The sequence below is a fragment of the Alligator mississippiensis genome, chromosome 5 (assembly GCF_030867095.1).
Source record: "Alligator mississippiensis isolate rAllMis1 chromosome 5, rAllMis1, whole genome shotgun sequence".
Lineage (NCBI taxonomy): Eukaryota > Metazoa > Chordata > Crocodylia > Alligatoridae > Alligator > Alligator mississippiensis.
This window is the reverse complement of record NC_081828.1, coordinates 62,610,624-62,638,063: the sequence shown is the minus strand read 5'-3', so window position 1 is coordinate 62,638,063 and position 27,440 is coordinate 62,610,624. Positions and strand designations below refer to the sequence as shown.

The 27,440-nt window shown below is 41.8% G+C and overlaps 1 long non-coding RNA gene across 6 annotated transcripts in view; it reads right to left on the bottom strand.

Annotated features, from left to right (window-relative positions):
• Positions 1-22,725: 22,725 nt before the first annotated feature.
• The window catches only part of LOC132250820 (uncharacterized), a 372,117-nt gene continuing 367,402 nt past the window's right edge, over positions 22,726-27,440 (bottom strand). For 4 of the 6 annotated variants that reach the window (XR_009462457.1, XR_009462452.1, XR_009462453.1 and 1 more), the window contains one exon: positions 22,726-23,200. This is a non-coding gene — a long non-coding RNA (uncharacterized LOC132250820). The remainder of the gene's footprint in view (positions 23,201-27,440) is intronic. The other 2 variants (XR_009462454.1, XR_009462455.1) reach the window with 2 other exon arrangements.

Genomic DNA, 27,440 nt, shown 5'->3' with positions numbered 1-27,440 from the left:
TTCTAACCTGTGTACAGGACCTCCACCTGACACAAGAGGTACATGGTCCCACTAGGGGGAATGCCTTACTGGATCTGGTATTGGCAACGGGGGATGACATGGTAGGGGACCTACAGATCGGTAGCCATCTGGGGGACAGTGATCACCTAATAATAGAATTCTTCATAAAACATAGAGTGGGTAAGGTAACTAGTAGGGTGAAAGTGCTAGACTTTAGGAAAGCTGATTTCAATGAACTCAGGCGATTAGTCAAGGATGCACTGCAGAGTAGCAGTTTTGAAGTGATGGGAGCCCAAGAAGGGTGGCTGTGCCTTAAGGAAACGATCCTTTGGGCAAAAAGCGAGACGATCCCGATGCGAGGAAAAAGAGGGAAAGGGGCCAGGAGGCTTCCTCAGCTGACCAGAGAAATCCAGGGCAGCCTAAGGGCCAAAACGGGAGCACATAAAAAGTGGAAACGGGGAGAGATCACCAAAGACAAATATACTTCCTCTGCTTGCACTTGTAGGGAGGCAGTTAGACAGGCCAAAGCTACCATGGAGCTGAGGATGGCATCCCAAGTAAAGGACAACAAGAAATTGTTTTTTAGATATATAGGGAGTAAAAGGAAGGCCCAGGGAGGAATAGGACCCCTGCTAAATGGGCAGAAACAATTGGTGACAAACAGGGGGGACAAGGCTGAACTCCTCAATGAGTTCTTTGCCTCAGTGTTCCTAAGCGAGGGGCACAACAAGTCTCTCACTGGGGTTGTAGAGAGGCAGCAGCAAGGCGCCAGACTACCATGCGTAGACCCTGAGATGGTGCAGAGTCACTTGGAAGAACTGGATGCCTTTAAGTCGGCAGGCCTGGATGAGCTCCATCCGAGGGAGCTGAAGGCACTGGCCGACATCATTGCAGAGCCACTGGCGGGAATATTTGAACGCTCGTGGCACACGGGCCAAGTCCCAGAGGACTGGAAAAGGGCCAATGTGGTCCCCATTTTCAAGAAGGGGAGGAAGGAGGACCCAGGCAACTATAGGCCAGTCAGTCTCACCTCCATCCTTGGCAAAATCTTTGAAAAAATTATCAAGGCTCACATTTGCAAGAGTCCGGCAGGACAAATTATGCTGAGGGGAAACCAGCACGGGTTCGTAGCAGGCAGATCGTGCCTGACTAATCTAGTCTCCTTTTATGACCAGGTTACGAAATGCCTGGACACAGGAAGAGGGGTGGATGTCATATACTTAGACTTCAGGAAGGCCTTCGATATGGTATCCTACCCCATACTGGTGAACAAGTTATGAGGCTGTGACTTGGATGACTACACAGTCCAGTGGGTGGCGAATTGGCTAGAGGGTCGCACCGAGAGAGTCATGGTGGATGGGTCGGTTTCGACCTGGAAGGATGTGGGCAGTGGGGTCCCGCAGGGCTCGGTCCTTGGACCGATACTCTTTAATGTCTTCATCAGTGACTTGGACAAGGGAGTGAAATGTACTCTGTCCAAGTCTGCAGATGACACAAAGCTATGGGGAGATGGGGACACGCCGGAGGGCAGGGAACAGCTGCAAGCAGACCTGGACAGGTTGGACAAGTGGGCAGAAAGCAACAGAATGCAGTTCAACAAGGAGAAATGCAAAGTGCTGCACCTAGGGAGGAAAAATATCCAGCACACCTACAGCCTAGGGAATGACCTGCTGGGTGGCACGGAAGTGGAAAGGCATCTTGGAGTCCTAGTGGACGCCAAGATGAACATGAGTCGGCAGTGTGACGAAGCCATCAGAAAAGCCAATGGCACTTTATCGTGCATCAGCAGATGCATGACGAATAGATCCGAGGAGGTGATACTTCCCCTCTATCAGGCACTGGTCAGACCGCAGTTGGAGTACTTCGTGCAATTCTGGGCGCCACACTTCAAGAGGGATGTGGATAACCTGGAGGGGGTCCAGAGAAGGGCCACTCGTATGGTTAAGGGCTTGCAGACCAAGCCCTACGAGGAGAGACTAGAGAACCTGGACCTTTTCAGCCTCCGCAAGAGAAGGTTGAGAGTGACCTTGTGGCTGCCTATAAGTTCATCACGGGGGCACAGAAGGGAATTGGTGAGTTTTTATTCACCAAGGCGCCCCCGGGGGTTACAAGAAATAATGGCCACAAGCTAGCAGAGAGCAGATTCAGATTGGACATTAGGACGAACTTCTTCACAGTTAGACTGGCCAAGGTCTGGAACGGGCTCCCAAGGGAGGTGGTGCTCTCCCCTACCCTGGTGGTCTTCAAGAAGAGGTTAGATAAGCATCTAGCTGGAGTCATCTAGACCCAGCACTCTTTCCTGCCTATGCAGGGGGTTGGACTCGATGATCTATTGAGGTCCCTTCCGACCCTAACATCTATGAATCTATGAATATCAAGATATCAGATGCCAGAATAATGTCTGTTAGAAGCAACATGGTCTACAGCAGGGGTTGGCAATCCCAGGCACGTGTGCCACAATGTAGCCTATGAAGACATTTTGCTTGGCCTGCCAGCCCTCAAAGCATATGGAGGCAGAGCCGCAATGGGGTCTGCCACATTAGGAATTGCCTTCTATAAGGCATGCATTCACACACTGCCAGCAACTTGCTGAGCCAGGGCTCCATAGACCCCAGTTCAGCTGCTTGCAACTTCCCTCCCATTTGCTGTAAACAGCCCTGGCTCCTTGGTGGGCAGCATGGACCTGCCCAGAGGCTGGGTTGGCTGTGGCAGGCAGCCAGGAGGCTACAAGTGGCTGTACCAGGGTCTGCAGATGGTGAGGAAGGGGCCAGGGCTGCACTGCCACAAGAAGGATTGAGCCTCTCACAGCTTCCTTGCCATCTACCCGCTGCCACATCAACATCTTACAGGTAGATATTGTGATTTTTTTGCCAGTCTGACAAAAAACATTGCCAACCCTGATCTAGAGGATGGGGTGTTGGCTTGCATCTCAGGACAGATTTCGCATCCAGCTCAACAACCATCTTCTTCTGTAATAAGATTCAAGTCAATTCTCTACCTGTGTCTCAGTTATTTGTGTACTCTGCAAATTGTCAAGATTTTCACATTTTACTATCTGACTAGATACAAGAGGACTGATTTTTCTTTCACCAGCATAAATTAGTGGTAAATTGAGAAAATCAGTTCAGCTACTCTGATAGAAGACTGATCAGGAAGAGGAGCATCAGGGCCCAATACTCTGTAATAATTATCCTTTTCTTAAAAATCAAGAAGCTTAAAAAGAGAAAGCAGGCATTAAATTTGAAAAATAAAGATATATTGATCATATTCCTTTTATTCAGTTCTCTTTCTGAAGGACTAATGACACATATTGTTCATGTCTGCAGAGATTACCAAGTGAAGGTCTGCTAATTAAGGAGTCCATAGGAAGAGATCACAAACTTCATGTAAAAATTTGACTGCACGGTGATGCCCAGATATATCATTACCTCCCCTACTACATGTTCACATAGAACAAATGCCATGCTCTTCCCATGCTGTTTGACATTTCCAGAATTACTTCTTTGGATATCAGCCTTCTGGTCATGATGTTTAACATGATAAATTATTAGACTGGTAGGAAATGAGATCCAACCTTGAAAAGTGTAAGGCAATTATACAGGTATTAGCACATATTTTTTACTGACATATCTTTGGTGACAATTCATAAGAAAGAACTTCAACATTCTTTAAAATTGTTTGAACAAGATTTTAACTAATAAATAACCAATTTTATTTTCTGTATCTTGCTACTTATATGAGCAAGAACATAGCTATTGCCATATTTATTAGGGCTGTGCGAAGCTTTGGGTGGTGATTCGATTCGGAGAAGATTCGGCCCACTTTGGTGGCCGAATCTCCAAATCTGAATTGAATCAGGGGACCAATTTAAAGGTCCAAATTGTTTCAAAGCTCTCTGAATCTCCAGAAAAGATTCAGAAAGCTTTGATCATTCGGGCAGTCCCCGGTGGCTGCAGCAAGGAGCTGCAGCTGACTCTGAGCTGGTAAGTACTAGGGGCTGAGGAAGGGAGACTTGGGGAGGGGGGAAGGGACCATGGGTGGCCCCTGCCAGCCCCGCCGCCCCCCCTGCCCCCCAACCCTCCCAACCCCCACCCACTCCCCCAGCCCCCCCATGGCTGCCCCCCCACCCCAGCTCAGTACTTTAAAGAAAAGGCCCCATGCTCACTGGGTGCTGTTGAGTTGGGGGGCAATCCCTGCTGCCCCCCACTGCCCCATGCTGGATGGGGCTTCTGCCACAAGCCCCCCAGCTCCCCCTGCCCCCCCCATGGCTGCCCCACCCAGGCCAGCTCTGGCTCTTTAAGAAAAAAAATGAGAAAAGCCCCGGGGACTCGTCACTCCTGCAGAGGCCTTGGGGCTTTGGGGAGCTCACGCAGAGGCCCTCACATGGCACAGGGCAGTGAGGGGCAGTGGGGATTGCCCCCCACCAGCAGAAGCGGTGAGTCCCGGGGTTTTATCATTTTTTTTTTCTTAAAGGGCCAGAGCTGGCCCATGCAGGGCACCTGTGGAGGGTCAGGGGAAGCAAGGGGCAAGGGTTGGGGGGGCTCATGCAGAGCCCCCCATGCAGCATGGGGCAGTGGGGAGCATCAGGGATCACCCCCTGCCCAGCAGCACCCGGTGAGTTGGGGCTTTTTTTTTAACAAGTGCCGGGAGCTGGGGCAGCCATTGCCAGGCTAGGAGAGGGGTGGGGAAAGGACCTGGCCTGGCTGATTCAGAGATTTGGATGCTGCTGAATCTCTGAATCAGATTCAGCTGAATCAATAAGGACAGTGATTTGAATCACCGAATCGAATCACTGTCCCCCAAATTGGTCAAATCCGAATACAAAGTGAATACTAGCCGCTTCGCACAGGCCTAATAGTTATGAGTCATCTGATCTCAAATTAACCATTCTCAAAAGGTTTTCTTTGCTTGTATAAATCTTATCAGTGATATTTAGGGAGCTGTTCCCACATTCTGAATTGCATGCACTACAGCAAGCTGCCTTAGGGATCCTTAGTCTAATCTCCAGAGATGGAGTCAGCGATGTCAAAATCAGCAGTATACAGCAAGTGACTATAAGCAGCAAAAGCAATAAAATAGTATAAAAAGAAAATAGAAAACACCCTGATAAAATCACAATAAAATCTCCCATATTACAAAGGAAGTATAACAAGAAAAGCAATTTAAGTGTAAGCTTCCCATCATGGAACAAAATTAATCTAAACAAAATTAATAAGCAGACCTGTTTTCCCCCTCCTACTCCTTTTAAACAAAGTTGAAAGTTATATTACCAGCTGATTTTTTCAGCTATATTTGTTTCTAAGAAGGACTATCACAACTTACTAACTACAACGTGTTAATGGAGTAACTAAAATATTTTGCATTATATATATCTATACTATCATTATAAGACATGTATTATAAGGACGAATCTCTCATCATACTATAAAATAAAATAAGTCTTGTGCCTTCTTATGCCAGGGAATGCTAGTAGTAGCTGGGACATAGTGGCCAAATGGGTAATTACACTAGACTTTCACTACTCAGGACTGGAATCTAGAAGCCATCTTAAAGCAAAAGTGAAAATATCTTTACTGGTCTTATCCTATTCCCCTTTTTTCAAACATCTATGCAATCTCTGGGTCATAGATATACTTCTGACCTGGCATGTAGAGAGGTATAAATGTTAAGGAACAGGAAACTCGCATAATGCTTCAACAGTGTTCTATTTAGGCCAAGTCCTTCAGTTTGATAAACACTGAAATGAAGAGACTCATGAGCCAGGTACAGAAATTACATTTATTGGATGGTATGTGTGCAGAAAGTATTCTACAGCCATAACTGAACAGATGGTCAGGGCAAGTAGAGTGCTGTAAAAATTGTGAATCCTACTCTAAAATAACCCTGAATGGGTGTGGTATTAGACTTCAGCACTGTAGGTTAGACTGCCATAACAACCATCTCTACTGGATCGTACTGCAACTTATGTTAACTCAAGCACTGGGCTGGCCGCACCCCCAGGTTTTCAGTGACTCAAGGTGGTGAAACCATTGTTTCCAATCTCTGCCCCCCTGCCATTCCCTCCATCCAGCTGATATTATCACTCAGTGGGTATATTTACACGTGCATTTACACCAGCTTAAATTTACTATGCAGTAAATTACTATGCAGTAAGCAGGAATAGGCTGGCATCTACACGTGCAGGCATTAAATCATATTAACACTGTATGTGGACTGACTTAGGACTGACTTGGGACTAAAGTTAGTCCCAAATCAGTCCACACACACTGTGTTACTGTGCAGTAAGGTGTCTACATGTGCATTACTGCGCAATAACTAATTGGGTGTAAATTTGATACCTGCAAGATGCAGGTATCAAATTTATGTTCAAGTCGGCATAAGTCACCATATTTACTGTACAGTATGGGCATGCATTTGTAGATGTGTATCCGTACTGTGCAGTAATTTTGATTATGGTGCAGTAAATGTGAACGTGTATATGTGCCCAGTGTGCACATTCTATCTGCCCTGTCCAGGCATTTGTAAAGATTGCAGCTTTCAGTTAAGTGCTGTGCTGTTTGCTGGATACCACATTCACACAGGGGGCTGTCCAAGATGTTCATCTTGTACAGTGTTATTTTGAAGAGTATGTATCTAGATCTCAGTCTGTTCAGCTTGACCTATGCTTCTCTGTTAGGGTCATGCCAAATGGGGGACTCATTTGGTGTTGGTATAAAATTCTGTAGGAATAGATTTCAGACCAGATTACTCTGAATTATCATTTCATTTCCATTCACCCCACCACTTATCTAAGTTTAAAACAACACACAAGGCCACAATACTCAGCCTTCCAGGCTCTTCACAGCCCCAAAACCTGGCAGTAGGGGAAGCAGTTAGTGTCTGTCTTCTTAAGTCACTTGGTCTAATGCCTGAAAGTACGGGCACTACATCTGGATACATGTGAGTTGTGCAGCCTGTTATGAGTTTCTCCACACTGTTAAGTACAGTGTCAAGCTTTTTAGATTGATAACTTCTGGACCATACAGTAGCACAATATTCTGCTGGGGCATATAGCATTGCAAGTGTGGTGGTTCTGAGCATTTTGAAGTTGGCAAACCATGTCATGCTCTTAAGGCAGCTACTCATGCAGACTTTACTGTTGACCTTCTGAATGTGATGTTTATAGGTGAGGGAATGGTCTAATGCAACTCCTTGGTAAATTGAGGTATGCTCATGGGGAAGGATATAGTTGCCTACTCTGATATACAGCATGTTCTTGGCTTGACAACTGTCCACATGGAAAAATGATTATACTGATTTATTGATGCTCCCCACTGACCTCATACCTTTCAAGCAGCCCTCCAAACCCCTGCTCCACTGGGCTGGAACAAAGCAAAGGTCCCAAAGTCAGTATTCCCTATTGTTGTAGGGGGCTTATCAGTCTGAGTTAAATGGAGTGGTACCATACATCTGGTTAATTGACAACAGGTCATCCCATCCCTGAAGGTTGCATTGCTTTCCTGAGAGAGGCCACAGTGCTTATGCAGATCAACCTAATGCAAACCTGCACCTAAAAATACCCTGAAAGACACTGAAAACTTTTTTCAACCACCACAACCAAGGTATTACAAACAGTTGCAACTCCAGATTTCATTGATGCAACTCTAGCCACCGTTCAGCAGAGTACCTACTTATGAGCACTGCTTCAAGTAAAGCACAGCAGGAAATGGGAATTCTCCCTAGAAAACTACCCCCAAACTCTCCCTCCCTCCCTCTCCTCCAAGAGAACCTGAGAAGTTTTCTTCCATGGTCTAACTCCATGTAAATGATCACCAACAATTGTATTTTAGATTATACCATTTGTGTCATCATGCTTCCATGCCAATAAACTACCAACAAATAAAAGAAATGTGTCTAGATGTGTCTAGACTGTTTGTGAGACTGTGTATTCTATTTGTGGTCATGATACATCTTGTAATTCCAGTAACCAAAGCAATATCATTGAAATTCTGAAGCTTTATTCTTCCACTCAGCCAAGCCTTAGGAATCAATTACAAAGTAGATATAGGCATTATACATCATGCCAATATCAAAATGATCTAATCTACTTTGCTGCAAAAGTCCAGAGGAAAAAACATAGTTGTAAAGGCCCAACAGATTGAAAGTTTTTTTTTCCCCCCACTCTACCGTCTTAAAAATGACTGAGAAATAATTATGTCTTCTAATTCATTTTACTATAAAATGGAATAATTCAGGAAAGGGCTTTAGGCTGCTTCTGCATTGAAGGCTAAAGGCATTTAATAATCATGGATTTAAAAAGTACAAGGAATGCTCCTTAATCTCAGTGTCATAGCTGCACAGTCTTTTAGTGAATACCTACCCGAAACAGAGTTTTGTGAATTCTGTCTGCAGCCAATGAACATATTACAGAATGTATGCATTCAGGTGTTATTCCATTTCAGCTATTACTCCAGCCTATAGTCATAATAAAAATAGGAGCTCTGATGTGCTACATACTATGAAAAGACAAAGTGAAGACAAGTTCCTTCCTCAAAGTGTTTACAACCTAGTTTCCAGCATTCATGAAGGCCTGGATAAAGAAGCAAACCCTCACCTATTTTGTAAACAGATTATAGAAAAAGTGACTCCCAATACCATCTGGCTGCAAATTTGACAACTTAGAGGGAAAAGTCTTTAGAAACAAAATGGTCTTACAAACATAAGACTCTTCACTACCTTTTACAATGATGATAGGGTATGCTAACATGTTACAAGCAGCACATACCAACTTTAAGGAATGTTAGGTAACTGTTAACATTAGCACATGCTGTGAACAGTTACACATTTGGGGTTAAAACCCTCTGTAACATTCACAGATATAACCTGCCACTAGAAGAGGGTTGGTGACAAAGTGTGTGGCTAGTCTGGTCCATACCTACCCTGCTTTCCTGGCTCTCTAGCAGTAACACACCCCGCCCCCATACCTTGATACACATACAGATCTATGCATAGCCTCAGGGTGCATGCATGCTCACACACACGCATGCACACACACATCCAATCCCAGACTTTTGTCGGGCTGCTGCCACCACTGGCACTAGCAATGGGGGGAGGATCTCCCTTTATTCTACCAGGACCCACATACTCAGGGATGGCTCCCCGCCCCAGCTGCTGCTTCCACCTCAATCCCCTGGCTTGAGGGTGAGAGCAGACAAACTCAAGTCTTGGGCTGTTGTGGCCAGCTTTGGCCATTTTCAAGGGGCCCAGGCCCAGCTGCAGAAGTATGGCTTAGAAGGCCCCAAAGTCTGTTTCTGAGTGACTATAGCATGAACCTTTTCAGACATGACAACTAACTTGGTCAATAAGGAAGCCATCCACATGTCTAACTAAACACAACTAAAAGGAGACATTATAAAGGAGACATATATTAAATAATTCAAATCCACTATATCATAGCTTTATTGTAAAATATTATTAGTAGTGATTGATGTAACCAAATGTATTAGATGTTATTTTGCTATACTAGATATATTTTTGTTAAGATGCTTAGAAAATTTGGCAAAACAAAACAGCCTTGTCAGAGAAGACCATAAAGTAAGGTAAAAAAGAAAAAGACCAATGTTGAACAGCATTCCACAATGGGGAAGGAAATGAGATAAAAAAAAACCCTCCCTTTTACTTACCCAAGGACATAAATTCCAATTAAGACACCTTCCAAGTCCACAAGAGATCTGGTTCAGTTCAGTTCCAAAAGTGAAACAAAGAAATTTATATAAAACCAATCTGAGATCATTTATTAACATAGTAGAATCAGACATCTATAAATATTGGGCACAGGCGGGAAGGAAATTTGCAGAACTCCGCAAATTCAAGAAGAATTGCTGTCAATCTGCATGCTACCTTCCTCCCACTTCTCAAGTTTCCTCAGCCAGTATAGGTATGAATCAATGTTGTGTTGGCATGGGTACCCACACAGACTTTGGGGTAAATGTTTGTTTTTGTGTGTGTTGCGAGGTTCCAAGTGAATAATGAATTTTCTCCCAGGGGACTATCCTGCCATGCCTTGATTTGATGGAATAAAGAGAAAGTAAATTCCCCAACGAGATGTAGGTTAGTCAATCACACCACACAGAAAGTAAAAGTAAAACCCAGGGCCAGATGCCCGAAGCCTGGAGCAGCTAAGCTAGATCCCAATTGAGCAAGACTAGAGCTGGAGCCCAGAAGCCTGGTCCAACACAGTGGATCTGAACTAAGTGGCCCAGCAAGAGCAAAGAGGTGGAGGCCAACTGCGCTGCAGTCACAACAAGGGAGACTGATTGAACAGGCAACATCTGTGAGCCATGTAATTAGCCATTAAGGCTTACAGGTGCCCTGGGGCATGGAAGGGCTGAGAGTGCCCACACAGCTTAAGGGCAGGATTGAGACCAGCTGTGTCCAGGAGGGACGTACTAGCTAATAGACAGATTGGGGCTTGCGCTAGGACCCTTAGGCAGCCTCCTTTTCAATCTAATAAGTGTATCAAGGCATGGCAGGTAAGAAAAAGGGGATAGTGTACTAGAAGCAGAGCAGTGCATGGGTTATGGGACCACCAGAGGCATCACAGCCCTTCCTGGAGCCCGATCCCGGTTACACTCGATATTACATATTCCTTGCTGAAGTCACACCTTGCAAAGCTTTTGAAGGTGACATCAAAGTATTTTAACCATCACTTGTTATAATTGATTAGGTTAGGATGATATTTTTATTGTTGTTGTTGTTGTTATTTTCACTGGGGAGGAACAAATTTCAAAACAAATGGAACTATTCCATGATATAACCCATGGGGAATTAAAAAATCAATACAACTTCTGTCTTGATTAATTGTAGCTCATAGGTCAATCAGTGCATAATTGGTAAAGTGTTTATGAACTTTGAAACTGGATGCATCTACATGTGCCATTAAGGCAACGTGATAAACTCCAGCACAGTTTACACCAGAGTTTGTCACGGCACCTTAATGGCATGTGTAGTTGTTCAAACTGCTGTGATCTAGGCCACACATGGAGATGCTGGACCTGGGACTGCAGCAATTTGAGCCAAGGCAGAACAGCAACAGGCTGGCACAGAGCCCAGGGGTCAGCTCCAGGCTCCAGGAGGCAGCATCAGGCAGTGGGGAACAACAGTGCCTCAACGTGTGAAGCCTTGGAGCTAGGCAGCCAGCAGGAGTCTAACCCCCTCCTGCCTAGGCTAACCAGGCACAATGTATGCCTGAGTAAGCATTTACACATGCACTTAAGTGCAGTTATTTTCACCACCATAAGATAGCACTGTCACCAACAGTAATGTGACACTTTATATCACAGCAAATTAGTCTACTTCACAGTTTAAGTGCACATGTAGGTGCACCCACTGATATTGACTTAAAAATAGAGCTGCCAACCCCTCTCTCCCCTCCCCCACCATGCCTTTGTGATTGTTTTAAGTTCAACTTCAACTGATTTTTCAAATGTTGAGGGTTGTTTTTTTTTAATATTAAATTTTAAATTTGTGGAAATTTGTTGAAAAAGGAATACAAAAGGGATTTCTCAATAATTGTACAATTAAGTTTGTAACCCCATTTTGTTGTTTTTGAAGTGTAAAATATGCATTTAGTTTAATAACATATTCTTAAGAGTAAGGAATTTTATTGTGTGTGTGTCCAACTGGTCAAAAAGTGTCCAGAGAGTATACAGCTGATGTAAGGTCAAAGGATTCAGAAAGAGGTATCATATCTAAAAGAGATTCCAAACAATCATGCAGGAATCTTCAAGGTCAAGAGAAAAAAAGATACTTTTTTTTTAAGTGTTTACAAGCCCGAATTACAAAATATGAAATAAATTTGCCTCCCGGGAACCTGAGTCCAAATATTAAGCATGTGGATATTAGTGCTTTTTTCTGTCATCTAGGCAAGGATGAATGACCCCAGCTCATCAGAAAATTAGTCTACTAGCTGGAGGGAAAAACAATAATTTAAAGAAGATTCTTTGCTTATGAAGCCTAAGGCTGGTACATGAAATGTATCACCAAACTAGTTATTTGTAACACACTGTGTTTTAGATTTAAATTTGTATTTTACCACTGATCAGATTTGTTCTCTAGAATAATTATGCTGTTTAACTTTAGGTGTGAATTTCTTTCTCCTTTTTTAAATACCGTTCTCTATGTTCTCTTGCATTCTCCCCCCCCCCCTCCCTCCCCCCAGGAGCTATACGAAAAGACATGTGGGGTGGAAGAAAGAAAGAAGGGAACCTAACAAAGCTGGCTTCATATGTCACTCAAGTGATCAGTTTAACCACACCACTAAAAAGAACTGCTTTTTTCATGTTGGTTCTTCACTTTCAGAGGAACTGTATAGGTGGCATTTCCAATGAACAGGAAGGTACACACCACAGAGGGGCCTAGTTTAGCAATCAAGCTATATGGGTTCTAATCCTAAACATGTCTTTATGCTTAGGCAGGCTAATTTGCCCATTTCCTTGGTCCATTTTGTCTATGTAGATTGTAAGGCCTTTGGGTATGGAATGTCTCAGATTGTACAGTGCCTGATACAATACAGTACTGATCTTCACTGAGGCCTCTAGGTGCTACTGCACTCCAAATAAATAGATTGTTGTTCATAATCTAGCTAATAACATTATAATCTAGCTAATAAACATCACGTTTGTTCTATCTGGCTCACAGGGTGAAGGGGAAGGAAAGGGAAAGGGCACGACTCAATTGGGAGTCTTGGAAGGAGGAACTCCATCTAAAGAAGGAGATCTGTATTAGAATTCCACATTTGATATGATGATAGCTATAAAAGTTTATCCTGCTTGGTTAGGAGAAGCAAGAAGGTTGACTCTGAGCAAAGCAAAATAAATGACTAGGCAAAAGTCCTAGCAAAGGCTTACCAAATTACAGGCCAGTTGCAACATAAAGCAAGAAATACCTAATATATGGTAAGATAATTTCAATTAACTACATTTTCCCAACAATTTTCCCTGCAAGATATACATTAATTCATTTTTTTTAAAGAGAAAATGACACTTGCATGAGGAAACAGCTTCTTCCACAAGACTAGATTACTACTGTGATCTGTCTAGCAATAAGATACTTAGTAGGACTATGTGAAAAATTGGGGGAAAAAAGTTTAGCTCAAACTGCAATAGCAAAATTGTATATTGAACAAGGAATTAAGAGCTATATTCACGACTGCCTTTTTCCTGCTTTACTAAATTTCCCAGTGATTAGGGAACTCATGGACATGCATATCTCTTAATCCCTCCATCTCAGTTTGCTCAACATTTTAAAATATATTTAAATATTCTTTAAGCCACACAATGAAAATTACTTTTTATCCTGGTTGTTGGGACACTCGCCTGGAAAGTGGGACACTGGGTTTCCAGTGAATGTTTAACTACTTAGCTAAAGCTGAATAGCATCAACAAGAGGTATTGGGAGTACTCCATTCTAAAATCTTAGAGCAGGGGTGTCCAATTTCTGAGTGGCCAGGGGCCACCAGCCCCACAACCACATGGCATGCAGGCCACGCACATCCCTAGGCTGTGTGCTGTGCAGTCTATGTACTGTGCTTTCTCAGCCTCCCCACCCCCATGCCATGGTAGCAACACACTTCCCCTGTGCTGTGCTAGTTCCCTCCTTCCATCCCCTCCCCTCCCCTCCCCTCCCCTCACCCCCGTCCTGGTGCAACAGGCACTCATCCACTGTAGTGTGTCAACACACCCATAAAGTGCTGTGTGAGCCTCCTCCATGCCACATAGCAGATGCCACCCCAAATGCACTGTCCCAATGCCCCAGATCTCCCTAAACCCCATGGCTATAGGATCTTTTCTGCATGTGGACCATATCATCCCACCCAGGGACAGGGACAGGCAGTGGAAGCTGGAGGAGGGAGAGGAGCTCAGAGACTCTGGTAGCAGTGGCAGGGGAATGAGAAGGGCATGATGCTCGAACCAGGAACAAGGAACCACAATTTAATTCCTTATGGCTGCATGTGGCCCACAGGCTGCTAATTGGATGACTGTGGTCCTAAATCTTTAATTTTAATGTACTTAACTTGTAGAGGTACAAGACAGAAGTATGAATCCCCTCAGACAGAGGAGGGAATTGAACCCAAGTGGATACAACAACTAAGACATGACCTGCCAAGAACACTACCACATCCTGCTTTGGCAGTTTTGAGAATCTATTCACCCTTTCCACTTAAGAAAAGCTGATCTGAACTTGTGAATAGTGTCAGAACCATTAAGACATAATTTTAAGCTAATTTACTATACTCAGGCCCTTTGTGTTTGTTATCGCTTCCTGAAACCCTATTTGCTTTCCTACATGAACGTAGCTCACTGCTGAGATCTCACATGGATACATGCAGTGAAGCAACTAAAACGTTCTGGCTTGAGCTGTCATAGGAACTACAGGTAACCCCCTAAAATAGGTTGGCAGGTAATCATAAAAAGATAGAAAAATATCTATTTCCACTAGGACTGAATCCTAGGTTGCAGGTTTTCTGTTTCTTTTCATGTTTACTCATTTCTTGTTTACACATTTCACCCAAAACCTGAAAAACAAAACATTTGTAAGGGGGGGAAACTTGTACACTAAGATAGGTTCTCCAGTTGGATTCACAGGCTGAACCCAAACAGCTGCAGAAAGTTCTACTGATACCCATCCCAAGCTCCTCAAGGGATTATGTGCAAAATCTTATGAAGATCAGCTTGTCTGGTATACTTTGGAGGAGTCTGTTCAGTCAGTAGTTCAAAAGTCTGCCTTGGGCAGCAGATAATTCAGAAACATTGCAAATTTAGGAACAGCACAAATTAAGGTTAGGGGCACACATTCAAGAAGCATGAGATGTAATCAATCAAAGTTATGCAGTTTTCTGTAAGTGGCATAGTTTAGATTAGTAGGAAACAAAACATACATTCACCTGCATGCCAGGAGGAGAATCTGAGAGTGGGTTCTGCCATTTTTAAACCAGTCTATATGTGCCAAACTTCTGTTCTGTTACAGGTCTAGGCCAGTTTCCAGTCACTTATACAGGTAAAAATATAATGCCTGTACCTAGCCTAACAGTTACCCTCTGCAGAAAGATTTGACTAGTAAGCATTTCTAAAGCTCTTAAACCACGGTTTCCTTAACTACAATTCTAAGTGTAGTTTTTGGCTTTGTTCTTAATTTTGTGGCTGAGGCATTCTACCGCTTTACATCTAGTAGTCACTCAGCCAGGCTGCATTTTCACAACATGGCCTCAACAGCAGGAGTTTAAAATAGAGTATAAAAGACTCCACTGAGTTCAGTTACATTTAAAAATAAAATTTAGTTATGAAAATATTTAGTTAATATTAAAATGATTCATAATAGCAAATATTAAGCAACAGCTCAAACACAGAAGGGGGCAAGCTGCACATCTTGTCATGATTGGATAGTTTCAATGTCTATGGTTACAATTTACACAAAGTATATTAGCCCCTTTGGGCTTCTTAATTGTCACTGATTCCTTTTTTAAGTGTCACCATTATGCCTTAGGCCAGCAATTAAAATTGAGTTCTTGCTATAGTAGCCCCTGGTGCATCCTGCAGCCTTGGGCACCTATACATTTGAGGGAGCTCTGCTTTAACACATGCTAATTAGCACGCATCGGAGCAGACTCAATTAATCGAGTCTGCTGCGAGTCTGCTGGAGCGTGCTAATTAGTGCACCCCAGCAGCCTCTGCATCATGTGTATTCAGCATCCACACATTTCAAAATGGGGGCTTTAACTAAAGCTCATGCAACGAGCTTTAGTTAAAATGTCCCCCCTACCATTTTAGAGTGCAGGACACTGGATACACATGATGCTGTGAGCGCTTTAATTAGAGTGGGTCTCAGAACTGCTCTAACTAAAGAACCCCCGCTCCAGCCCAGCCTCCATGTATAGATGCCCCTTGTGCCTGCCTTTTAGTCCATCTCTCCCACACTTTAAAACAACTAATAAAGCACAACTCTTGCACAAATTTTCTCTCACAAGCATTGTGAAACTGTGTACATTACCCTACCCTTGTTCAAATGAGTTCTTCAGGATTTGGGGGTGGGGACGTATTTTATTTTATTATTTTAAAGTATCACTTCAGGAATGTCATACAGTAGACTTGTGTTGGTACCATGTAAAATGATGCAAACCTTTATTATCAGTAATGGAACCTACAAAGGTCAAGCAAGGGTGAAAATTTCTAAACAATGAAGGAATGGAGATATAGGTTTAATGTTTACACATGCCTATAGTTTTATTCTAGTGAGTAATTATACTTACTTCTTTGAACTACTCATATATGCAAAGTTACCCTGTCTTCAAGTTACCCTGTCTTGCTTGCAGAATCAAGGCCACCTTCAGAAAACTAATCAACATTAGAAGATTCTGCAAAAGAACAGTGGTCTATTCCTTTGTTTCAACTTTTATTTAAAAAAAAGCAAGGAAGCTATTGTTCATGTAGCTTAATTTAATTTTGTCTGACAGCAGGGATATGTGTAAACTGTCTCCAAGCCACTATTGAGGCTGTCCCTCACCTGCTCCTATACTCACATGCTCACAACCTAGAAATGAGGTGGTGAAGATACTCTGCAGAAGAGGCAGATGAGGGTGAAAGAGTGACTTCCCCTTTCTTCTCTGCTCTCACTCTCAAAGGTATCAAAGACAGTTCTTGGTAATAGTGGTTTCATCACCACCTTTTCTGGTTTGGAGCATGCAGTGTGGGGCTGGTGCTTTATTTTTTCAGCGGCAGCCAAGAAGGCAGTTCAGAGTCAATGCAGACATACTCCAGGAATGGAAAATATACTAAACATCAGGTTGACACTTTAATGCCACACTCTATAAGATTGGCTTAAAGATTTAATGCCACACTCTACAAGATTAGCTCTATAAGATTGTCCAATAAGTGAATATGGTGATGCATCACAGACTGCTCACCACCTCCTCACATGTGCAGCACACCCACGTACCCAGAATGAGGACCTGGCAAGCATCAATGATAAAGCAGCTGTATGGCTCCACCACATTAATGATGTGTAGAGGGGGAAATGAAGTATGTGAGAGAAGAATGATGTATATTGCTGTATATGCCATAAGATATTTAAAGAACACCTCCAAGCTGATACAAGTTCCCCACAAGTTCTAGTACTTTATGGTCCTCTTTGGACCATACAAGTCCCAGTTCAAATTTTAGTAAATGACTTGTAAAGGATAGAGCTCAGCTAGGGAATACCTGAGGACTAGTAAATGAGGTTCTGCCAACTAGGGGCCTGATACACATTCAAATTGAAGCTAGATAGCAACCATCTACAGAGTTGTTACACATTTTCAACTAACTTTATAGCTGGTTGGCTTTTTATACCTGAACAGTCATTTTTATCTTTGTATATATAACCAGTCTAAATTTATTGTGTGATTAACCAGTGAATCATGTAATACATGTAATGTGTAGTGGGGCTGCATGAAGTTTCAGTCTCTGATTCAATTCCGCAGAGATTTGGCCCAATTCAGTGGCTGAATCTCCAAATCCAAATTGAACCAGAGGACCCTTTAATCTCTCTGAATCGAATCTTTCCGAATCTCTCTGAATCAGAGATTGGACATGGAGAGCTTTTAAATGTTTTTTCTACATACCTCTAGGTAGCAGGGGCTCATGAATGCTGCAATGCTGGGGCAGATGGAACGTCCCACAGGAGCACAGGGAGCTCCTCATTGTGCTTGGCAACACACCCAGAAGTCAACCAGAAGCATTTCTGATCCACATCTGGGTCTGCTGGGAGCATGTGGTGGGCCCCACATGCTCCATCCTGGCTCAGTGACTGGTGCCTTCTGAGTTGGGGCGGGGAGCACCCAAGGTCCCCCTGCAGCCAATCACCAAGCCAGGGATGCCCGGGGGGGGGGGGGGAGGGGAGTGTGCTCCTGTAGCAAAACCCCTGGTTTCTTTTTCTTTTTTTTTTTATTGCATTCCCTCCCCTTCCCCAAACATTTCTGACTTTTTCTCTCCCTCTCTGTTCCCTATAGATAAGTATAAGTGAGCTCAAACTTAGGATAAGCTTTAAACGTTTCTATTTTGGTAGCAAGTTTTTAGTTTTGGATATCCACTGTTTTATATTTTATAATTATTAGGATTGTATTAATTTTTACTGTTATGTATTTTATTATTATCATTTTTTGTATTGATTTTTATTGTTTCATATGAATATTGTATGGTTTAGGCCTGTGTTTGTAAGTGAACCAAAGTCATGTCAAGTTTCCATTTTATATGTCAAGCCTCCATCTTGTGTCCTATGCCTGCGCATCCCATGTTGCAACAATATGATTCATTGTACCCCTCCCATGTAAATTTGTTCCTGGATGAATGAGAATGATTGGGAATGATTGAAATACAATGGTAGCAGGCCTCTACTGAATGGCCTGTAACGACTGGGCCATCACCTCGCATTGATTCATCCAGGAACCATGGACCTCACCCAGGAACAGAGACAAGACTAGCATTTGAAAGATAAAAGACCCTGCAAAACCAGCAACTCTCACCATTACAGACACCAGAAACTGCACATCCCTGCATGGAGCACACATGCTCAGTACACCAGGGGCTGACCCTTGCCTGGGCATGCCTCCTGTCACTAGGGTCACACAAGGCCTGCCCCTATAAAAAGGGGCAGTGAAGACAGACCCAGTGGGATGCCCTCTCCATTTGGACCAGCACCATGCCACACCACCTATCCACCCAGAGGCCATGCCAGCGACCCCCCTCTGGACAACATATATTGGACAAGGACCCCTTTCCAGGCTGGATAGGTAGATATTACCTGCACACCTCCTCCTACAATTTGGACTCTCTCTCTGTCTCTCTCTCTCCTTCTGGACTTCAGTGGACTTCAGCCCCTGCACCAAGCCTCTTTAACCCCTGCTGCCATTGTGTGTGTGTGTGGCTGCAAGGGAACCAATTTGGCATTGTGTCACCATCTCCCCTGTTCAATAAAACCACTGTCATTTGCAACCCCAAATTGGGTCATGTTTTACTGAATCCCAGTCCCTTCTCTATCTTAAATTCCAGCCTCATTCTCTCTCTCTCTCTCTCTCTTGGCTCCAGTTTCCATCCTCTCTGCTAGTTTCCCGATCTCCTCCCAATTCTATCTCCCCTTTTCTGCCACCTCTCAGCCTCTCCTTGCTTTCCTGCTGTCCCTGCTGCCTGCTGCTTTTCCTGTGATTTTCTGCTGTCTGTCTCTCTGTTTTCAGGCTTCCCCTGCACCTTGTGTAATCTCCCCCCCCACCCAGCTTCCCAGCTCGTATTAGCTGTCCTGTACTTTTCTCCAGCTTCCAGCACCTACTGCCACTCCCTGCAACTTCTCTAGCTGTTCCAGAGCCATCCTCTGGCTCCCCATACCCAGAGCTCCTCTTTAACACCCACACTTTCCCTTAGTCCCATTTTCCCTGTCCCCATCTACCTTTTCAGCTCCCCTGTAGCTCTGACTCCAGTCTCAGACTCTGTGCCAGCATGCTTCCCTGTTCTGCAGGCTTTGGGCATTGTCTTTTAATCAGTTAAGATCAATTAACCTAAAGTTACCCCCAAGCCTCAGTTCCTCAGCCCAGGCCCCTGTAGTCTACTGGTTCTAATCCCGGTCCTGGTAACTTTAACTCCTTACACTTCTACTTTCTTACCTTAACCTTTCCCCAGGTATCCCAAGTATACCAAGCATATACATACATAAACATCACAACACCCAACTTAGGAACTCACCTGTGTGTATGTGTAGGTGGGTGGTATGTGTGCAAATTAGTGAATACACATATATATATATATATATATATACATATATAGATATCATTGTATGTGTGTGTATGTGTGTGTGGTATATGAATTAGTAATCCATGTATGCGTATTGAATGTGCAGGTGTTGGTAACTGATTCTGTCTAAATTTGGTGTGTGTAGCGTGTATGGGCTTAAACTGGAGATAGGTGTGCATAAATGTAAACTAGTTAATTGGAACACGTGTGTATCTGAGTTGCTAGTGTGAGGAGGTGTCTGTGTCTGTATATATATATATATATATATATACACATATATGGCATTGTGTGCATCATATACGAATTAGTGATCTGTGTCTAACTTTTGAGGTGCATAGTGGATGTGCTTGAATTGGTAATAGGCAGACAAGTTTCCTTGGGTCAATCTGATATCTTTTATTAGACCAACCCAAATAGTTGGAAAATAATTATTAAGCAAGCTTAATTATTTTCCAACTATTTGGGTTGGTCTAATAAAAGATATCAGATTGACCCAAGGAACCTTGTCTGCCTATGTCCTTAGACCAACACGGCTACAACCTACACCCCTGAATTGGTAATAGGTATACATGTGCCTAGGCTGGTTTAAATGTGTATGTGCCTGAGCTGGTAGTGTTCATGTGTATGCACCTAATTGATTTGTGTGTTTGTATATGTGCAATTTGTGTTACACCCTCCTGTCTAACAGCACAATATTGAGATCCTGAGAATTGGCCTGATCCCACAGAGCAACACTCCCCAGCAGACCCAGAAGTGGACTGGAAGTACTCCCGATCCACTTTCAGGTTCACCACTGAGCATGTGGAGGGCCCCCCTGCACTCCTGTGGGACGCTCCATGAGCCCCAGCATCGCAGCGATAACAAGCATGGCTTGTGACCTTTAGGTATGCAGAAAAAACATTTAAAGCTGTGTCTATGTCCAAATCACTGATTCTCCAAATCAGCATTGAATCTTCAGATTCAGATTTGGCTGAATCGAATTAGGGACCGTGATCCAAATCAACGAATCGAATCACTGTCCATGATTCGGGCTACATCAGAATCCTAATTGAATAGGGCCTGCTTCGCATACTCCTAATGTGTAGCAGGGGCCTTAGCCAAGTGTAATCTAATGGCTGATTATCAGGTGGCTGTCACAAAAGCTATGCAGAATTTTAAAACACCCTCCTGATTTTACAAAATAATACTATTGGTCACTCCCAGAATATAGGGTTGATGAGGCAGATCATCATTCAGGGTAAATCAGCATACTCCCATTGGCTTTAATGAACCTATGTCAATTTACTCCAACTCAATGCTCTGTCCCAGTATTTTTAATCTTATATACTATAAAAGCCTATTATGTTTCCACTAACTTGTAAAACCCATTTACTGTTATACAGATCTAAAAGCAAATGTAAGCTGTAAATCCTCTTTCTAACCTTGAGTTTAGCTATGTTATATATTTATATATACAAAGATGGTAAACTGCATGCAACTTTAAAACCTTGAATAATTTAACATATGCTGCACAACCAACTTAAAAACCTTCATCTTGAAACTCATGGATATATCATGGCATCTCACCGACACTAACAGGAATGTCTTCAGAAGTCTTCACATTCTGTAGTTTGCAGAGGTGGGCAACATAGGAGGTGTTGTTAAAATAACAATGAATTATTTACCATTCATTGTTCTTTAACAAATATAATTGAGACAAGTCACTATCCTTGTCAGCTTGCAATGACTGCATTGAAGCATAAATTAGGTTCTCAGTTTTGTAGGCTTACTCCAGATCTGCATATATACAGACAGCAAGAGAATTTGGCTCTAATGTACAGCCACAGGGATGTGAGTATTTCTCCTACTGCTAACATCACCTCAGCTTCAGATGAATGATGCAGATTCTTCAGATATTTTAGTCTGTTATCAAGACAGGCTGTTGGTCTCTGGTATATTTCAAGTACTAAATTGCTGGTGATTATAATTGCAGAGAACTGATGAAATATATAAATGAGGAAATGATTAGTACAACTGTGTCACAAACACATTTAAAAAGATACAATTATTTTTTCAAAATCAGTATATGCAATACAAAAAATCCTTGCCAACTCTTCTTGTTGGTATGCTGTTTGACACACATATTCCTGAACATAAATGATGTTAGTAACTTATTTATGACTTGATGGATCTCTAATTGACTCAGGGTAGTGAAAAACACACAGGTTTTCCAAGTCCAAAGCTATCATTTATAACATGTAGCCTTGGGCAACAAAAGAAATCAGGAGCATAATTTTCAACATCACAGTCTGCCAGTCTAAGGAATACATTTATATAGTAACTTGTGAATTTATAAATATTTAAGATGCAATAATTATTAGCACCTGACATCTGTCATTTTTTCCAATTCATATTTTTTCCTCAAATGACAGAGGCATTTCTCATGAGAACGATAGTTCAGAATTTTGAAAGCTCTCTTCTCAAGTTACAAAGTAAAAGATTGTGCACAAGGAAGAACAGAATTCTACTAGTGATACTTCTGTTTTGTTAATTTTATTTTATTAATACCATGTAAATAGAATTATTAATAGATGGTTTTGTATCAAGTTATCACCTGCCCTTTGTGTTTATTCTAACATCTCTTACTACTACTTTTGGCAGATACTGTATTTTGCTATATTTCGAACATGCATCCAGAAGAGGAAAATGAAGTGGGTATGAGATGACCTAGGTTATGTTGCTGGCTCTGTGAGTCTGAGCAAGGTGAGCATTATCTACTCTGTGCTTGTTTCTTCACATGTAAAATGATGAACAATATTACTTATTCTTCTTATAAAAGTACTTTGGAGTCTACAAAGGAAAGATGATACACATTTAGCTATATAACAGCTAAGTACAACTGACAAAGGAAATGACCCTGCAAGACATGAAGACATACAAAAAACTAGAACTCTTGGTTGCAAAATGTTACCTTTTATTAGACCAACTGGAAAATGGCAAGAAAACTGTCCTTTTCTGCAAGCTTTTGGGGTCAAATTCCCTTTGTCAGACTCTGGGAAAAGTATAGATGGTACAACATGGTTAAAAGTCCCCATAGGTAGGAAATAAACTTCATTTTTGCGTAGAGGGAGCTGAAGATGGAAGTCTGTCCCTCTGGGTCCATGAGAGTGTCTTTGTGAGCTGTGTTGAGTACGTCTTTGATGTGTTGATCTAGTAGAATTCCTTCCCTGGAGGTGGCAGGTGGCAGGCAGGGAGGTAAAAAAAAAATTCCTTCTTGTTCTGCAGTGAAGTTTAAAATCCAAAATCAGCTAAAATTCGGCATCTTCCAGGTTTCAGGGGTGTACTTGCTAGCCGTGATGGTCTGAGACAAAAAGACATACAAAAAACTAGAACTCTTGTTTCCAAAATGATACCTCTTATTAGACCACCTGGAAAATGGCAAGAAAATTGTTCTAATTTTTTGTATGTCTTTTTGTCTCAGACCAACACGGCTACCAAGTACACCACTGCAAGACATGAAGCACTATCTACACAGGTTTGAGAGCCATCATTTCCCACTGAAGTCATTAGGGGTTGAGTACCCAAGCAGAAGACAAGCCCTGGATTGGTGACAACATACTAAATAGAACTTTTCCAGTTAAGTTGCCAGTTTAAATGTATTCCAAATCAGTAGTGTCTACATGTTGTTACTTTCTGATGACTGTTCAGAGGTTGATGTGAAATTACTAGAAATTCTGTGTTATAAAATTAGGAGAGAGTTCTAGTTCTGTTCCCATTACAAGGGAATATAAACAGATTGTTCTATTAAGACAAAAAGGACTGTTTTTGTTAATTAAAGGGTGGAAATGCCATTATTCATGGTATAGGTGGCAGAAAAGAAAGTGTTTTGGTGGGGAAATATGAAAGGTAAGATAACTCATTCATAACTTTTACAATGTAGTGCAGTAGATAATGGAAACTGGAAGAAATCTAGCAAGAGAAGCACACAAATAAAACATTTAAATAGGTTTAAGGAGCTGTATGAGGTTTAAAATATAACCTGCAAGAAAAGTCACATATAAGCCATTGTCCACAGCCAGGATATAAAAGAGAATGAATCAATACTCCCCCAAATCCCTCTTATCCTATTGGGAGAACAGCCTTTGCAGTGTTGAATATTATCCTGAGTCTGTTTTGGCTCAACTGTACTGTTCATTGCATTAGAAATAAAGGTGCCAAGACTCTGTCCATTCCTCACCCCTCTGGAAAAGAGCGGTGTAACAGTTCTGACAGTAATCTCAAATCATGTGCAAGATAGTGCAATATAGGTAGCCCATGCAAGAGATTCAAGAGCCCCTGAATTCCTTGCACATCACAACTGATAAATGATCAAACTAGGTAGTCACCATTAAGTGATCCATTAAATATGAAATCATGATATGAAGCAAATAAACATCTCTCCTATGCCCTTTACATATTACCAGCCATATAGTATTTTACACACTTTTATCTTCTAACATCAATAGTAGAGCACTGAGCAAAATAATTTTACCCAAATGTTACATTCTGAACACTGCAAAGCGTAAGGTATTTTTAGGACAGAGCAACAAAGTTAATATATGTACAGAGATTATCTGACATTTACATAACGTTGCTAAATTCAAAATAAATGATAAATGATAGTGAGGGAAGAATGGTGCAGGGGTGAAAGTAATTAAAAACTGGTTAAGAGACAAAGAACCTTTCTCTGCTCAAAAGCCTGAAAAAGGACACAGTTTATCTGCATCCAACAATATGGAGACCATGGGAAATTGTTTCTTGTGTTTATTTTCTCTATCATAAAGCAGTACACACTTTACATGGAGTGAGGACTGAGCATGAGAAACAGCCAGCTGCATATAACTTTCATGTTCTTTTCCTCCCTCACTCCGACAACCATATTACAGTGTAGTCTTTTTGGGTACATGAGGATATTTGCCACACCTGATCTATCATCATGCACCTCATTTTAAGCCACACAATCATAGATTGGGAGCAGCCTGTGCACATAGTTGTCAATGCTGGGATCTATGGCAGAAACCCCATTTAAATAAAATAGAGTAGTGGGGGGGGGCAAAAGTTGGAGGGGCTAGCAAGTCCACAGGGAGAGTTAGCTAGTCCATTTTGGGGGGGTTAGTAGCATTGATGAGGCTACCAGGTCTTCACAGGGTGGGGCATTAGTGGGTCCACAGCGGAAGGGGAATTGTCTATCTGGAGGCTAAAAATAGCCTAGTCAGGACTGGGGGCAAAGGAAGACCGCAGCCCAGGGCTGGGGCTGTGCTTCAAACACGTACAAATGTTCAGTAGATAGAGATAAACTGTTCCCAATATAAGTTCACCTGTAGATATGTAGGGACACTGCTCCACCAAAGTATTGTAATTATAGTGCACCAGAGAAGACTCAATTAATCGAGTCTGCTAGTGTGCTATTATCTCTCTCTAGCAACCTCTGTGTCTTGTGTATTCAGTGTTCCTGTGCTTCAAAATGGTGGCAGGGGCACTCTAATTAAAGCTTGTTGAATGAGGTTTAGTTTAATTGCCCCCACCACCATTTTCAAGCATAGGGTGCTGAATACATGAGATGCTGTAGGTGCTTTAATTAAAGCAGCTCTAGGAGCCGGTTTAATTACAAACCACTGCAGATTTATAATGAACCTATAAAGAAACATGAAGATCTACCCCTGAAGCATGTGTAAAGACACCCTAATTTAATTCACCTCATCAGGTGAACTAATTTAAATTGGACCTGCCATTTTTTGCCCAATTTAATCTCTCTGAATGTCTGCACAGATCAGCACTTAGATCGCCTTAACCCTAGTTTGGTTGATCTAAGTGTAATGTCTCCATGTACCCCCAAAGAGAAAATCAGAAAATCTCTTCCAGAAAATGTCTGACAGAACTGAGCTTTGCTACTGTTAGCATATGTATCTGGTGAAAATTAATTTTTCCCTGGGCCTTAAATCTGTAGAGGAGGTGAACTTTGCTAGGTTTGCATAAAAGAATACATGCAATTCTGCACACACTTGATTAAAACAGTGCTGATACTCCTGGGGATGTATCAGATTGCCAAGCACAAAGCAGATTAAATAGTTGAACACAATTATCCAGCCATATAAATATATTTTCTGTTGACAAATTCTTTAATACCAAAATAGATGTCTTCTTTCTTAGTTCCCTAAATGCATCCTATCTAATTCATATCATATTGCAAAACTAAAAAAACCACCAATGGGCCCAATTTGGGAAGCAGTTACTATATCAAGCAAAGTGCATACTACTGAGAATTAGGGACATTTAAATCACTGTGGACCACATCCAACATCCATTGGAAATCAATACAAGACTCACATTAGTTTCAAGGGAATTTACATTGGCTGTCTAGTCAATACTGGACCCCTGAATTGCACAGGCATGCAGATATGGAGGGGAAAAAGAGAAGTCTGTGTTTTGTATGAATGTTCAGTGTAAAGAGCCTTTTCATTTTACCCATTTTTTCCTTTTCTTTGTACAAATATTGGTCTGTGTAAAGAAGTACAATGACATTTAAAAACCACTATGGATCTTCATGTTTCTTTATAGGTTCATTCTAAATCTGCAGTGGTTTGTAATGCTGTCTTCCTAAGCAATAGTCTTAAATATAAACTATCCTATTGCCACTGAAATACTGATCTGTTTTTAAAAGAAAACTCAAATTTTAAACTTTGAAAATAGGTAACTAAAGTAAGCTTGATAACTCTTAATTATGCAACCTAATTTCCAAAAATACTATTGTTTACTGAAGTCAATAGAAGCTAATTGAATGTTTATAACATTTGTAAATTAGAGCATATACTTTGGTCATATAATTGGCCGTATCATTTGAAATATTGAATTTGGAGCCTACTTTTAAAGACTTGTTGTTGACAATCTTAGCTTATATTTTAACATTTTGTCTACTGAGAGATGTGGGGAAAAAACCCAAAATGTGCTTTACCAGAAGAAGAAGTACGTTAGTTTGACCCAGCTCCACAGAATCTGTATAGATCGGGCACTTCAGCAGGGCTTTCTGACACTTTTATCTAAAACTGGTACAATCAGCTATTAGGTAAAAGTTCCAAAAAAGCCCCACTAAAGTACCCAATCTATACAGATATTCGGCGAGACAGGTCCAACTAATGTTCTGTCCCTTCCGGGCATGTGCTAGGCTCAGTGCAAGAGTGCACTGAGTTTAAATTAAAGCATGTTTTTTTTCCCCACATCTGCAAGCAGCCTTTATGATTTCCATATGATGTTTCTATTTAACAAAAAACAAACTTTGACACTGGAAAAAACAAATGTTGGTACTCAAAAGTTCACTAGAATCAAATTTAGAATTTCTCCAGCAACTTTTATACACTAATATTTGTGTGGAATTTTTTTGTTTGTTTGTTTATTTGGTTGGTTGGGTTTTTATTTGTATTTTGTTTTATTTGCATTTCCTAAAATTGTTTGCAGAACCATAGAAATCAGATTCTGAACTCAATTCCCTGGGTGCACTCACAGAGTAACTTTGTTAAAGCTGATGGTGCTATCCCAATATACACTGGAGAAAACAAGATCAGAATATGAATGTTATAGATTTTTTAGCCAAGAAATTCATTACAAAGTGAGAGGGCAGAATTAATTGAATGA